This window comes from Phalaenopsis equestris, unplaced genomic scaffold (genome assembly GCF_001263595.1).
Source record: "Phalaenopsis equestris unplaced genomic scaffold, ASM126359v1 Scaffold000084, whole genome shotgun sequence".
NCBI lineage: Eukaryota > Viridiplantae > Streptophyta > Magnoliopsida > Asparagales > Orchidaceae > Phalaenopsis > Phalaenopsis equestris.
Window position 1 is genome coordinate 41,039 of NW_018164526.1, and position 16,375 is coordinate 57,413.

At 36.6% G+C, this 16,375-nt stretch overlaps 1 pseudogene; it reads right to left on the reverse strand.

The window, feature by feature from the left end:
- Positions 1-4,010: 4,010 nt before the first annotated feature.
- LOC110019845 lies at positions 4,011-8,027 on the reverse strand (annotated as a pseudogene).
- Between the last annotated feature and the right edge of the window lie 8,348 nt (positions 8,028-16,375).

A 16,375-nucleotide genomic window follows, 5' to 3' on the forward strand; every position in this document is an offset into this window, starting at 1 on the left:
ACAAAGAGAATCCTAATGAAAAACTTGTTTTTTTTTTTTAGCATAATTTTATAGGTTTAGGGACCATTTGGGGCGGCGGTGCAGCGCTGAGGCGCTGTAATTTTGTTTGTTTGGGTGAACTGCATTGTGACAGCTTTTTCAAAAAGCTCGAGATGAAATCTGTTTTTTCTCACCGGTCTTGACAAGATGCAATGACGACTTTCTAACTGAGGTATGATATTTCCAAAAAAAGAAAAATAGTAATAATGGTCACTGTAAGTAACTGTAACTTTTTAAACATTAGATTATTTTTCAACAGCTTCAAAACTGTTTTTTAATAAGTTGCAGATGTTCCAAACAGACTCTTACTCTCATCCTCTCTCTACAATGTTTGTTAGCTCTAATATTAGCCATATGGACAATAATATTGATCCACCATCTCCCTAAACCAATCTTGAGTGATATATTGCTCTACCAAGACTTGGGAATCAAATTCATTGAGCTCAAAATCTCTCAACATATTATCACCTACTAAATGACAAAATGTGGATACTACTAAATGACAAAATGTGGATATTTCTATTGATAATTTTACTATATATTGAGATTCTTAATTCTTCACTCTATCAAGCTCTCTCTTCCTAACCCATCAGCATGGTTCAGTCTACTAAGACATGTCATGATCATCACTTTGCTTAATGCATGTTTTTTATTTGGGATTGGGTGGTGATTTTTTTTTGGGGACCATTTTCTAATGAAATTTGATTTATTTTATCTTATATGAACACTTGAATTATGTGTATTTAAGGGGTTGTTTGGGATCACTTTTGGTTTTTTTATCTTTTTTATTTAAGTTTTTTTCACTATTTTATTTATGTCTTTACCTGAAATAAAATATATTTGGTATGTTATAATATATTTAATTATTTTTAAAAACACTCAAAAAAAATTTTAGGGATAATTTGGGATCATCTATTTTATCTTATGATTTCTATATTTGGTAAACGTGTTTCTGTTATGATTTATATATCTTTAAGTACAAAAAAAAAAATATAAAACAGGTTTGGATGAGTAATTTTAATTTTTTTTTTTAAATGATTAGGTTCACGTGTGATTCAGTATTAAGCTCCGTCATTAATGATGCATACGATATTGTGGACGGGCGGCAGAGGGTGAAGAGCGAGGGTGGACCCTCCGCCGCCCGTTCGATAGGCAGGGGGCAGGGGGCAGGGACAAGCGCCCGGCGGCTTGTGGGGGTGAGCAGGTGGAACGCGGCCGACCTGCAGCGGGCAGCGGCCTGTGATTCATGTTCTCGATATTTTAGCTTTTTTTCTGCTGAGAAACCGAAACATTCATTATGAAACAATAAGAGTATGCATGCTGGTTTGTAAAATGATTTTGTAGGAAGAATTACATATATATGCCACCTAATTCGTATGCGTTTGCATGGCTAACACCTAAATTTTAAATTTTTATATTCATAACATTTTACCTATGCATGTGTAATTTTAACCTTTAAAAATTAACATAGTGATATCTTTTGTATAATATGAAATATTGATTGGTTGTTATAAATGTCAAAACCAAATTTTAGATGTTAGATACGTAAATTTATGAGAAATTATTAAATTTTACAGTATGCATCTCCAAACATGTGACTAAGGGTCTGTTTGAGGCAACTATAACTTATCAATAAACTGTTGCGCAGCAGCTGCCCCAAAAACCTGTTGTACGTAAGCTGGTTAGCCGTATATTTTATGTAGTTTGAAAACAATTATGCAACAGCTGTTTCTGAACAAATAAATGTTCTACCTTTGTATATCGGTAATATGAATATAATTTTTTTATTTTTTTTCTCTCTCTCAAAGTAGAAAAATAGAGAGAAAAGTACGACAATAAATTATTACTAGATACGTAAATTTATGAGAAATTATTAAATTTTAGAGTATGCATCTCCAAACATATGACTAAGGGTCTGTTTGGGACAGCAATAATATATCAATAAGTTGTTGCGCAGCAGCTCTCCTAGAAAGCTGTTGTGCATAAGTTGATTGGCCGTATGTTTTATGTAGTTTGAAAACAGTTGTGCAATAGTAGTTTCTGAACAAATAAATGTTCTACCTTTGTATATCAATGATGTCTCAGAGTAAGCCGCATTGAAATGAGTTTTTTTTTTTTATTTTTCACCATCCATCTTATTAAATATTAATATGATACAAACTTTTAAAAATTTTAATATTATGTTATTCCTCTTAATTTCCAAAAAAAAAAATATGAATATAATTTTTTATTTTTTTCTCTCTCTCAAAGGAGAAAAATAGTGAGAAAAGTACGATAATAAATTATTATTCATTAATTGGCCGGCAAGAAATAATAAATGGTCGTGTATACCGTCCCTGTTGTCTCTCATGCCAAACTTTTTACAACGTATAAGGTAGAGTAATTTTGTGTTTTATATATACTTTTTTTTAAAAAATAAATGAGATATAAAAAAATATTTAATTAATTTTAATGTATTTACATATCTAACAACTAAACTTTAATTTTTTTCATACATGCATACATATTTATTTTTGAATCCGAATTTATCTATGAATCGCACCTCAAAGAAATGGAGGAATATAGCGTAAATAAAAAGAAAAATGGATAGGAGGAAGCGAGTTGCACCGATAAAAAGTCCCACATCGGCTAGGTGTATGACATGTAGGTCAAAAAAACAGTATTTAAGTCATGGGCTGCCCACCACCCCTAAGAGCTCTTTTGGGAGGTGAAAAGTGGTATCAGAGCAAATTACTGGCTGTCAGGTGTGTGGGTTCTTCTGACTGTTAGGTGTGTGGTTTCTTCATGGTCCAGTGGGACCCTCGGTGGAGCCGATCCGTGATGGGGCATCAAGTGATTGGACCCTCGGTGGAGCCGATCCGTGATGAGGGCATCAAGTGATTGGATGGAGGAGAATGTCACGGATAAAAAGTCCCACATCGGATATGTGTAGGGCCGAAAAACAGTATTTAAGTCCTGAATTGTTCACCACCCTTAAGAGCTCTTTTGGGAGGTGAGAGTGCACAATAACAAACAATAATATGGGACAAATAGGGCGAAATTCATTTGAGTCAGCTAGAAATTGAATTGTTAACAACTATACAAGGTGTGTAAGATGCTCTAATAAAATTATAATGTAAAAATCAACTTATTCTAAATCATTCAATTTTCTTAAAAAATTAATATTGTCCTATTTGATGATTAGGTTTTCATTTAAATATAAAACTTAAAAGGGGTATTTACACACATACCACCTCATGCATATGTATTTACATAATGACACCTAAACTTTGGTCTTACATACATACCATCCATATCTTTTGTATCACGCATTTTGACTTCTAAAAAGTGAAATACACATTTTTACTCATAGAAAGGTGATATATTTGTAAAATTGAAAGACTAGATGTTATATAAATACATTGGAATTGAGTGGTCGGTATGTAAATCTTCTAAAATAAAAGTAAAATTGTAATTTACATTTTTTTTCTAATTCATTACAGTTTCAGCATATTTAGAGTTTTTTCTTGGGCGATAAACATGCAAAAATAAAAAAATTCGAGGGCTATTATTGTAACTGCCCTTTTAAAATTATGTCAACGAGATTAAATTTTGGTCAAAATATCTTAAATTTTTTATAAATTATATAAAATTTCGGAACATATTTAGCTCAAGTTAATATAAATTATAAGTGTATAATAAAGAGAAATTATTATTATTATTATTTTAGTAATTTGAATTCTAGTGATAATTACCTTTAAAATAGCCATTCCAATAAATTGGGTCATCTCACTGGTGGGGCCATGCCCCTTATATGGGCCCTCCATATATCCTCAAAAAATATATGGTGGGATGAATTGAAGCTCTTCTATCATGCCCTATAAGCTTGCATTTCCTAGCGCATTTGGCTTTGAAACAAAATATTATCGATGCCTACTCCTGGCGTGCGAGAGATTGGAAGGAGCAGATTTAGATGGATCAGTCAGATGTGTTCACTCAACCTGGACAGGAGCATCTGGTTTGCAGGTTAACGAAACGGGTTTGCAGGTTAACGAAAGCAATGTATGAGCTGAAACAGTCTCCAAGACAATAGCACAAGCGGTTTGACTCCTACTTGATTCGGATTGGCTACAAGCGATGTGAGTATAATTGTTGTGTTTATGTGAAGTGTCTTGATGATCGTTCTATTATTTTTCTATTGATGTATGTTGATGATATACTGATTTTTGCAAAGAATATGAATGATGTTCGTGGTTTGAAAGCTTTATTGAGCTAGAAATTTGACATGAAAGACTCGAGTCCTATGAAGAAGATTCTTGGAATGAAGATTCATCGAGACAGAGACTACGATTATGTTTATCTCAACGAGGCTATGTTGAGAAAGTGATGGACATGTTTGAGATGAGCAAAGCAAAGCCTATAATCCTTTAGCAAATCATTTTAAGCTTTCTTCAGAACAGTGTCCTAAGACAGATACATGAATCGAAGATATGACAAAGGTTTCATATGTCAGTGCAGTTGGCTGCTTGATGTATGCAATGATATGTACTCGTCCTGATTTAACTCATGTTGTTACTCGAGTCTGCAAATACATGGCTAAACCCGTACATGGCTAAACTTGGAAGGCGACATTGGAAAGCAGTCAAGTGGATTTTCAGGTATCTGAAGGGTACTGTAGGATATGAAATTATTTTTGACAGTCAACAAGATGATTGGTTATCATAAGGTCTACAGTTAGGTATGTGTTTACTCTTGGTGGAGGGTCTATATGTTGGAAATCAACAGTTCAAGTCTATTGTGGCATTATCTACAACTGAAGCTGAGTACATGATAGTAGCTGAAGCTGCTAAAGAAGCCTTATGGCTTAATGGGCTAGTAAAGGAACTAGGCATTGAGCAAGGTTGAGTTCAGTTGCATTGTGACAGTCATAGTGTTATTTAAGTGGCTAAGAACCAGGTGTATCATGCGAGAACCAAGCACATTGATGTCAGGTATCACAAGATCTGAGAATTATTGCTTCTGGTGAGATACTGTCGCAGAAGGTTCATACTGATGAAAATGCAGCTGATATGTTAACCAAGCCAGTTACTATCAACAAGTTCTTGCATTTCTTGGACTTGTTGAATATGTGCAATTGCTAGAGAAGCATGGTGGTCCAACCCACATTGTTGCAGGTGTAACTTCTAGGTATCTTTTTCTCCTAAGGGGGCTAGATATTCGCCAAGGTAGAGATTTGTTATGGTATGAATCATATACTATATAGGGACAAACACTAGAACAAAGCGGAGCAGAGCAGAAGAATCTGTTCAAATTGGGAAGTTGCGTTATGTGGGTTGGGGGTGCGGGGAGAACGCCCCGCGGTACAGTACAGGGGTAATGTTGTAATTAAATATTATACTTAGGGTTTACTCCTGGGCTTATAAATAGGCATGTTTGTAACCCCATGAGATATCCCTGAATTTTGTAACCTTTTTTTGAATATTGAAAGGAATCGCCGCTCTACTTTCGAGGACGTAAGCATCTTTGTCGAACCTCGTTAAATTTCTGTGTGTTCTTTTGGATTTGTGTTGATTCTTGTTTTTGTGCATTCTGATGTATGAGACCCTAACAGGGAATCGTCATTGGGAGGATCTCAGTATTTTTTTACATTTATTTATGATTTCTCCAGGGAAGTTCGGATGTATTTTTTGAAGCATAAATCTAAAGTCTTTTCTAAATTCAAGTTGTGGAAAGTTGAGGTGGAGAACCAAACTGGCAGAAAAACCAAACATTTGAGGTCCGATAATGTCATAAAGAACCAAACTGGCAGAAAGATTAAGTATTTGAGGTCCGATAATGTCATAAAGTTTCAGGATTCGCAGTTTCAGAAGTTCTGTGAGGAGCATGAGATTCAAAGACATTTTTTAGTGTGCAAGACACCACAGCAGAATGATGTGGCCAAAAGGATGAATAGGTCCTTAACTAAAAGAGTAAGATGCTTGATATTGAATGCAGGGTTTCCTAAGAGTTTTTGGGCGGAGTCTGTAAATATGACATGTTATCTCATCAATATATCACCTCAGGCATCGTTGGGTGGCAAGGTCGCAGAAGAGGCATGGACATGTAATCCAGTTAATTTCGATCATTTACAGATTTTTTGTTGTCCAGCTTATGTGCATGTACCAGGAGATGAAAGATCAAAACTTGATGCAAAATTTAAGAAGTGCATCTCTCTAGGCTACAAGAAAGGTGTCAAAGGATATAAGTTTTGGGACCCGATTGTAAAGAAGATGGTGATCAACAGAGATGTAGTTTTTGATGAACAGTCGATGTTGCAGCAAAATCAAGACATGGTGTCAGGGAACTGTTCCAGTTCAGATGCAGTGCAGATGGATTTAGAACAACATCCAAAAAAATTGAGAGAGTTGAATGTTTAAATCCAACACCTGGTGATTCCATTCCAGATGATCTGAAAAATTATAATCTAGCAGAGACAGACATAGACTCGTCAATATAAGACCTCCTAGTATATTGAGTTATGAAGACTTGGTCTCTTGTGCACTTCTCATCAACAGCGATGATCCAACCATTTTTCAAGGAGCTATCACTAGCCAAGAGAAAGAGAAATGGATGAGTGCAATGGATGAGGAGATGGAGTCTTTGTAGCAAAAACACACATGGGAGCTAGTTCAGTTTCCCGAAGGAAAGAAGACTATTGGGCGCAAGTGGGTGTACAAAAGAAAACTAGCAGTATCAGAAAAGGAAGGGGAAAAGTTTAAGACTCAACTGGTAGCAAAGGGATTTTCACAGCAGAAGGGGATAAATTATGATAAAATATTTTCTCCTGTGGTCAGACATACTTCAATCAGGGCAGTGCTTGCATTAGTAGCCATTTGGGATTTGCATTTGGAGCAGATGGATGTTAAAATTGTTAACTTAACATTGTTGGGAATCCACTCCACAAAATAGGTTGAGTTCTTGTTATGCACATTCATCATTTGTTCATCCACTTCCTTGGTGCTCATCTTGCCCCGGAACATGGCCGAAGCTGTCAGATAGCGCCCATGCCTTGGGTCTGTAGCGCACATCATGTTCTTTGCATCCCATAGTTCTGGGTCCACATTTACGGGTGAGCTCCGAAACTGTGAGGGCACAGTATTGCTGAGAGCCACGGGAGGTCAGGGGAGCAAACCATGAAAAACTGCAGGCGTGGGAAGGGGATGAGATTAACAAGTAGTTTCCGAAGATTGGAATGAATATTAAGCAACATGTTACTCCCGTCATTGTTGCGGATATTAGATGGTTCAAGTCCCAAAAGGTAGGAGTCAAAAGTTAAAGGGTTCTGAAACAGATATCATAGAGAGCCTCATTATCAAGGACCATGCATTCATCAGCATTTTCCACGAGTTCGTGAACTGAGATAGTCGCATTGTAAGGCCCCACAACTGTATCTGAAACCTTTTAAGAAGGGAAGACGGAGAACTCCATCATCATTCTATCAGGGTACCCCTCCCTGATCTTGAATATCAGGAGGGTTCCCATGCCTGACCCAATTCCTCCTCCTAATGAATGATAAATGTGGAATCCCTGTAGACAGTCATAGTTCGCAGCCTCCTTGCGAACGACATCAAGAACCGAATTTATGAGTTTTGCTCCCTCCATATAGTGTCCCTTAGCCCAGTTGTTTCCTGCTCTGGACTGACTGAACACAAAGTTGTCAGGGCGAAAGATCTTACCATAGGGGTCGGACCTTATGTTATCCATGGTGCCGAGTTCAAAATCCATGAGAACAACCCTTGGTACAAAGCACCTGCAACTGGCCTAGTCGTAGTATACCTCAAGTTGCAGATCTGTGTCACCTTGATACCTTCCGGTGGTATCAATACCGTGCTCAGTGCACACCACCTCCCAGAACTTGGCTCCGATCTGGTTGCCGCACTGCCCGCCCTGCACATGAAGTATCTCACGCATCTTGACAGGGAAAGAAAGATTAATCTAAGAAAGTAGGAAGAGAGAGAGAGAGAGAGTCTTCTGAAAAAGTTTAAGGCTCGACTGGTAGCAAAGGGATTTTCACAGTAGAATGAGATATAACTGGTAGCAAAGGGATTTTCACAGTAGAATGAGATAGAATATGATGAAATTTTTTCTCCTGTGGTCATACATACTGCAATCAGGGCAGTGCTTGCATTAATAATCATTTAGGATTTGCATTTGGAGCAGATGGATGTTAAAACTGTTAAGTTGACACTGTTGGGAATCCACTCTACAAAATAGGATGAGTTCTTATTCTGCAAGCTTCTTACGGGCCAACCCCACACCAAAAATAGTGTCGACAGCTTTCTTGGTGCTCATCTTGCCCTGAAACATGATCGAAGCTATCAGATAGCGCCCATGCCTTGGGTCTGCAGCGCACATCATGTTCTTTGCATCCCACATTTGTTGGGAACTATGAGTGCACGGTATGCTGAGAGCCATGGGAGGTCAGGGGAGCAAAGCCAACCATGAAAAAGTGCAGGCGTGGGAAGGAGATGAGATTAACAGCTAGTTTCTAAACGATTGAAATTAACTTGATTACCGTCCATACCTCTTCTGCGACCTTGCCACCCAACGATGCCCGAGGTGATCTATGGATGAGATAACATGTCATATTCACAGCATCTGCCCAAAAACTTATGAAGCTCTGCATTCATCTCAAACATCTTGCCCTTTTAGCTAAGGACCTATTCATCATTTCTGTCACACCATTCTGCTGTGGTGTCTTGCGCACTGAAAAATGCCTCTGAATCTCATGCTCCTCACAGAACTTCTGAAACTACGAATCTGTGTACTTTGTGTCATTATCAGACCTCAAATACTTGATCTTTTTGCCAGTTTGGTTCTCCATCTCAGTTTTTCACAGCTTGAATTTTGAGAAAACTTCATATTTCTATTTCAAGAAATACACTCAAACTTTCCTAGAGAAATTATCAATAAAGGTAACAAAATACTGAGATCCTCCCAATGAAGATTCCCTGTTAGGGCCCCATACATTAGAATGCACATAATCAATAATAAAGGTAACAAAATATTGAGATCCTCCCAATGAAGATTCCCTGTTAGGGCCCCATACATTAGAATGCACATAATCAAGAATCCCTTTAGTTTTATGTTTTTCAGTCATAAAACTGACTCTAGTATGTTTTCCAAGAACACAAAATTTACAAAGTTCGAGCTTGCACCTTTTAATATCATACAACATGTTTCTTCTATGCAATTCTGTCATCCCACGTCGCATATGTCATAGTTTTGTACTATCATCATCTGACTCCACAGAATGAACTCCATCTACAACTGTACTCCTCAATAGTTTGCAGATATTGACTGCAGTTAACTTTTCTTTCATCACCGTCAGTGCACCCTTAACAATTCTGATGGTTTCCATATCTGCATCTACCTTAAGAATGAAATCATTTATATGTAAAGTGCCTAAGGAAATCAAATTATTCTTCAGATCTGGAATATATCTAACATCACATAAAGTTCTAACTGTGTCATCATACATCTTAATTCTGACTTCTCCAGTATCAACAATATTGCAGCATATATCATCACCTAAATAAACTGAGCCAGAATTAGTTGACCTGTATGAAATAAACCACTCTATATTGGGTGTTATGTGATAATGAATCAAGTCAAGAATCCATGCATCCGTGAACTGAGTTAATGAAACTGAAAGCATATCTTCATCACTACAATTTGAATTATCATTTTGCACCACATTTACAAACTTCGATGATGCATCACCTTTCTCCCCAGTCTGCTTCTTCAGCTTTGGACAATCTATCTTCATATAACCTGGCTCCTTGTAATTGTAGCAATGAATTGTTTTTTTGTCTTTTGACTTGGATCTGGAATTTTGCCTTCTAGAACCCTTCTTCTTTTTCGTCCTTCCACTATTCTGCTTACCCTTAACATATAAACTGTCATCATGAGAATTTTCCCCTACATTCTGCTTCCACTGGTTTTGAGCCAACAATGCTGCAATGATCTCATCAACTTTGATAGTTTCTTTCCCATATGTAAGAGTAGTCATCAGATGTTCATAGGAAGAAAATAGTGAACACAACAAAATCATTACTCAGTCTTCATCCTCAACAATCACATCAAGCCGTGATAAATCTGTGATTAATTGATTGAAGTCATTAACATATTGTGCCTGATCAGAACCTTCTTACATCTTCAGTTCATACAACTTTTGTTTCAGATACAATTTATTGGTCAGAGATTTAGCCATAAACTGAGCTTCCACTTTCTTTCATACCTCCCCTGGAGACTTCAGATTTATTACGTGATACATAACATCATCTGTCATACATAGGCGTATAGTTGTTGTCGCTCGTCGTTGCAAGTCTTCTGTTGTAATTCTTCTCATCTTCATCCTCTATGACATCTGATTTTGCTGCCCGCAAAGCTTTCAAGATTCTCTGTTGAGCCAACAGATCTTTTACTCTTGTTTGCCACAATCTGAAGTTACCAGTTTCATCAAACTTCATAACCTCAAATTTTGCATCAAAAATTGTCATTTGAAGTTACTCCTGCTGTGAACTTTTTCTGAAAAATTCCTTCAAGGTTCTTCGCCTGTTCCCTGCTTCCGCGTCCTGGAATAACACAACGTGCACCACAAAATATCTCCAGCAAAGGAATCAAATTGGAGGAATATTTTGCCACCTCCAGAAAAGTAAATCACCTCCAGTAAAGTAATAATCAGACCTTAGAGAATCGCGCCTCTCAATAAAGAAAATTTCGTAACCCCAAAGGAAGCTTCTAAATCTTCTCCAGCCGCCGCCTTCAACAAACCAAATTCGAAAGGATGGAATGCTACTCGTGAAGATAAGATCAAATGTGCTCGCAATCCCGTGGGGGTTTCTATTTCCGATGTTTCCGCTTTCTTTCACGTACATGCAAAGGAAATCTAAGGTTCCTTCCAATCTCTCGCATGCCAGGAAGGGAAAGCTGAATTTGGAGAACATCGATTCCTTCCAATCGAGCAGCCTCCAAAGGAAACCGATTGAACTAGCAAAGAAAACAAATCAAAAGATTCCTTCCAATTTCTCCGAGAGAACATTCCTTTTGTGAATGCTCCTATCGCAGGAAACCTCACCGAACACCTTCCCCTTCGCCTGTGCGTCGCAATTGAATGTCGCAAACCCTCGCGAACTCCTGTTAAAAGCTGCAAACTCCTGATCGCCACAACCCTAGCAAATTTTCTTCCTGCGCTGAAATCTTCATTCCTCTGAATCCTCCTTTCGCTGAAACACGAAATCATGCAACGAAAACACCGCCGAAATTCTCTTCCAAATCTTCCTCTTCCTCTGCGCCGATATTTTTCTTCTCTGCCTAGAACCTCGCTCTGATACTACTTGTTAAAAAATTAGGGCGAAGAAAAAATAAGAATCGACACAAATCCAGAAGAACACACAGAGATTTAATGAGGTTCTGCAAAGATGCGTATGTCCTCGGGAGCAGAGCGGCGATTCTTTTTAATATTCAGAAAAGGGTTACAGAATTCAGGGATACCTCCCGGGATTACAAACAAACTCATTTATAAACCAAAAGTAAATTCTAAGTACAATATGTAATTACAACATTACCTCTTGTACCGTACCGCGGGGCGTTGCCTCCGCACCCCCAACCCACATAACGTAACTTCCCGATTTAGACTGATTCTTCCACCCCGCTTCGTTCCAGCGTCCGTCCCTATATGATATATGAACCATACCATAACACCTAATTTGAGAAAAAAATATTTTGTCCTGCATAAAGTCGTCCGCCGATGTGATGTATAAAGATGTGACACCCAGTAATTGATCGTACGGATGTGTGATTTTCAGACGGAAAATTTTCTCCAGTTTGAGAGCTTCCTCTATTGATAAACTTCTTCTTCCTCAAAATTTAACAATAAGAAAAATGTAGCATTAATCCTCTCTAAAAATATTTATTTATTTAAGTTTGTGTTACGTTTTAACAAATATTTTTTATTTTTCAGTAAGTAGGAAGCTAACTTTGCATTTTTTTTATTTTATGTGTGTTTTTTTAGTGTACCATTGTTAAATATTATATCATGTTTTTGATATTTATAATAGCAAGTTTGACATATGTAAAGTTTTATCACTATTGAATCATTTTAGAACAGAGGGTCTTGTAATACTCGTGAGTGCATACAATTTGTGGAAAAGAGATGAAAGAGTGATGGATATTAGGCTTGAGAGGAGGCCTCAGGAATTGTATGTTAAACTTAGACCTCTGGTAAGCTATGGTTTTAGAGAGAGAGAGAGATTATGGGAAAAAATCCAGGTTTCCTATTTCTCGTCTTGACTTTCATTTTATTCTAAGAGGAGAGAATAGTAAAAAAAAATATGTGTTTAGTGCAGTAGGACACACATCCATGATGTCTTGACAATAAGAATGTGGCGTTGATTTTAGGCGGTGCTTTTCGAACTTGTGCCCTTCTTAGTAATGATGATCATCTATGAAAGTTGTTCAGAAGGCTTGGTCACCACTATGGAAGATGCTCAGTGCAGTCACTTAAACAGATGGGCCCATTCAACAAGTGAGCTCAGTTCAGCATATTAACCTCCATTTAAAATTCGCATAGAAAGTTTGAATTTTAGGTATATGATTATATTTGTGCGTACACTCTTATCTACATTGCAATATATGTTAAAAAAACGATATATATATATATATATATATATATGAATTTTTAAATTATTAAATATATATTAATTATGTTACATGAATAATTAATCAACTCTGATATTACATTTATCATAAATTAAATTATTAATTTTTTAAAATCATTATTTTCAAATTTATATTAGACTGACCTCCTCTCCTTTGCTAACTTTGATTAAATTAAATCATTTTCAAACTTCAATTGCAAGAGCAGCAATCATCTCCGGGACATATTGACTACATTTGGAGATCGCGACAGCGTCCTCTGTGGCTCTAAGAGGATGTTTTTGCCATGCTACTTAGGGTATGAGGTTCCCCGGGCTACCGAAAGAAGAGGGAATAGACAATAATGAATAGGCGGTCGGACGGTGGGGCCCTCCGAGCACACCAACGGGCATTTCCTCATAGATAATACAAGCGAGGGCTGGTAAGATTTCATTCCTTCATTAAAGTTTTCTATAGTTCGAAGATGTATTCTAAGTAATTTTTTTAAATGGACAGACTGTAGAGATGAGGCGAGAGTCCTCCGCCACTGATGTACATGAGCGCACCCATCAGAGGCAGTCCGACCAGTCCTGAATCGACAACATATTGCGTGCGACCCATATAATTCAGGAGCTAAAAATGTTTGTTGTTAATGCATGTTAGTTGTAACTGAATGTAACTTTTTTTTTTTTTTTTGCATAAGAGATTCTAGCAGCTAAAGGAGAGCCGATCTCAGTCGTCGGGAGATATTAAGACCAGCGAGCGTGAGTACGATCTGTTGAGAGAGACTACTAGAGAGAAGAAGAATGATAGTCTACGAGCTCAGATCACAAGGGTTTGTATACGACGCTCAACCCTCTACCAATACATCTGCAACGTCAACCTCTATAGCGAAGAATGAGGATGTCCCGTCATGTTGTTGTTTTCTCTGCCAAGATGGATGACCGTTTCGCTCAGATGGAGTCAAAGCTAAAGGCCAACATTGAGGCCAAGTTGAAGACCGAGTTAGATTCCTTCCGACAGCGGATGAGGGAGCGTGGTAAGGAAGCGTCAACATTGAAGAAGAAAGCGAAGGAGGACGATGAGGATGAAGATGATTAAGTGATACTTTTTTTATGATTATGTTTAACATTTATACATGGTGATGTATATATTTTAGATTAAATTCATTTATTTTTTTTTGGTTATTTGATTGGATAATTAAATATTTGACTACTATATTAGTTTTTTGAACCGCTTGGAATGGTATATTATTTGTTGTGATAACATGTGTAGTAATGTAAATGCGAAAGGGGGAACCTTTTTTGTTTTTTGATGTTACAAGTTTCTAGCGACTTACCGTCGGTTTTATGATAACTTCTGACATATCCACAACCAAAACAGACAACTAGCCGATGAAATTGTTAACCAACGGCTTAAAAGCGTAACTAGAGATCAACGAGTGAGACACTTTTCCGACGATTTAACCGTCAGTTTTAATAATCGATACCTTACTGAAACAAAAAACAATGAAATGTTGCGTCACATGAAACCGACGAGTATAACACTTTTCCGACAGTTTAATTATCGCTATTACCAACGTTTCCTTCGTCGGTTATATGAAGCGATGAACACCGACGATATTAATTTTTTTTTCTAAAAAAGAGACTATATTAAATCGTCAGTTATGTATACCGTAAGAATATAAGTCGACTTTGGAATTACCAATAAGCGTTTTAATTACGAGCCTATAACCGTCGGAAATATCAAAAGCGATGATTTTTCTCATCATAACCGACCATCAAAAAAAGTATTTTTTCGTATTGTGTTACTTATATATAACCGAATTTTTATGTATTTATAAATCTAACACATAAACATTATTTTTTACATTTATACCACCTAAATCTTTTATAAAACATAAAATATACTACTATTTTAGCTTAAAAAAAATGAAATACACATTTTTTATGCATAGAAAATGTGACATATATGTAAAAATTGAAGTTTAGGTGTTAGATATGTAACTAAATGAAAATTGAGTGATGTATATGTAAACCTTCCTAATAATAAAACAACTAAACTATGAGATTGGAGTGGCAAAGCTTGCCTCATATTAAAAAAACAACCTTCCTAATTATCCCAATTCTTAAAGTTGCCCTAAGTCATTCAAATCCAAATTTTCTCTCTCTAATCTCTCTCTATCACTAGACATTGAGGAGTTCAAAGACAAAAATGAAGCAAATTTAGAAAATAAAATATATAATAAAGTAATGACAAACTCGCAAATATATTTAATTATTATTATTATTATTATTAATAGAGTCTAAATCAAATATAAAGTTGACATAAAATCCAATAAATTACTTAATAAAATATAAAACGGCAGAAAAAAATACATTTGTGAGTCTAGATATAATGACAAAAACAATTGGTAATGATGTGTAAGAAAGACTTAGGGAGTGTTTGCAGCAGCTTGTGCGTTTCAGGATAAGTAGTTTATCCTTAAACGCGGCCTGCGGGTCGACCGAGGGGTTCGACCCGCGGTTTGCGTTTAGTGTAAAAATGGAACCACGTTTTCGGATAAGCGTGAAAAACACGCGATCCAAACGGTACCGCGACATTTTTAAAAACGCCCCCGCACTTATAAGCTAAGCTGCCCCAAACGGAGCCTTAGTCTTGTGGATAAGCATCTATTAATCATTACAAGTTTAAAAAAAATGAATTTATTTAGTATTTAGTATACTATAATATAGTAGATATGGCTTATATATTGAACATAAAATAAATCCAATTGAAATCTAAGTAAATATGCTAAGGTCAGTTGTATCATTTTAATGGATCATATACTTATGAAAACATGCGCATTATTATCTAGAGAGCAACATAATTGAAAAATACAATAAATATCATATGGTAATTTTATACTCATTATATGTTTATATAATTTCTCTAAAAAAAACTTAGGATTGTTTGGTTTGCTAAAAAGGAATGTAACATAAAGATAAATATTATTGTTGGGATGAATGTGTTGGAAATGCATTAATTTACAATTTTATGTTTGATTGAATATAACTAAAAAAGGAATGCAGTGTAGTACTTTTGAGTGGAGGATGGCGAACAAAGGTGTTTGAGGACTTGCGGTGGTCAATAATGGCTGACGATAAGGGAGCGGTGGCCTAGAAGTAGCTATGCATCACGGCCAACACGGCCAAAGACAATTAGTGGTGTAGGGGATGGTTGTGGTAGTTGCAACACCAATGATGGTCGGTGGTGTCGTTGTTTATAATGTGGTTGGAAATCATCAAAATTTGAAGCATTTGGAATATATTGAAAATGAACTAATTATGGCATTTCAAATTCAATCCAAATTTACATTACATTCATGTTTCCTCAACATAATCACCTAAAACTTCAAAATCCCTTCATTAGAGACGCATAACTCCTCTTTCGCAACAAAACAAACTAATAATTAATAAAATTCCAGAGTTGGAGGATGTAAAGGCCTGACGCCCTTGGCTCGGTGACTTCCTTCTGGAATGATAAGTGTTGAAGCGGAATGCTCTGTTGTTGCGAGTGTTGCGCTTGATGGCCATGTAACAAGACTTGCAAGTACTTTAGTGATGTGAATGTTTTTTTTTCCCACAGATGTCACCAAACGGATACATGCTAGAAATTTTGCGGCGGTAGACTAATCGAT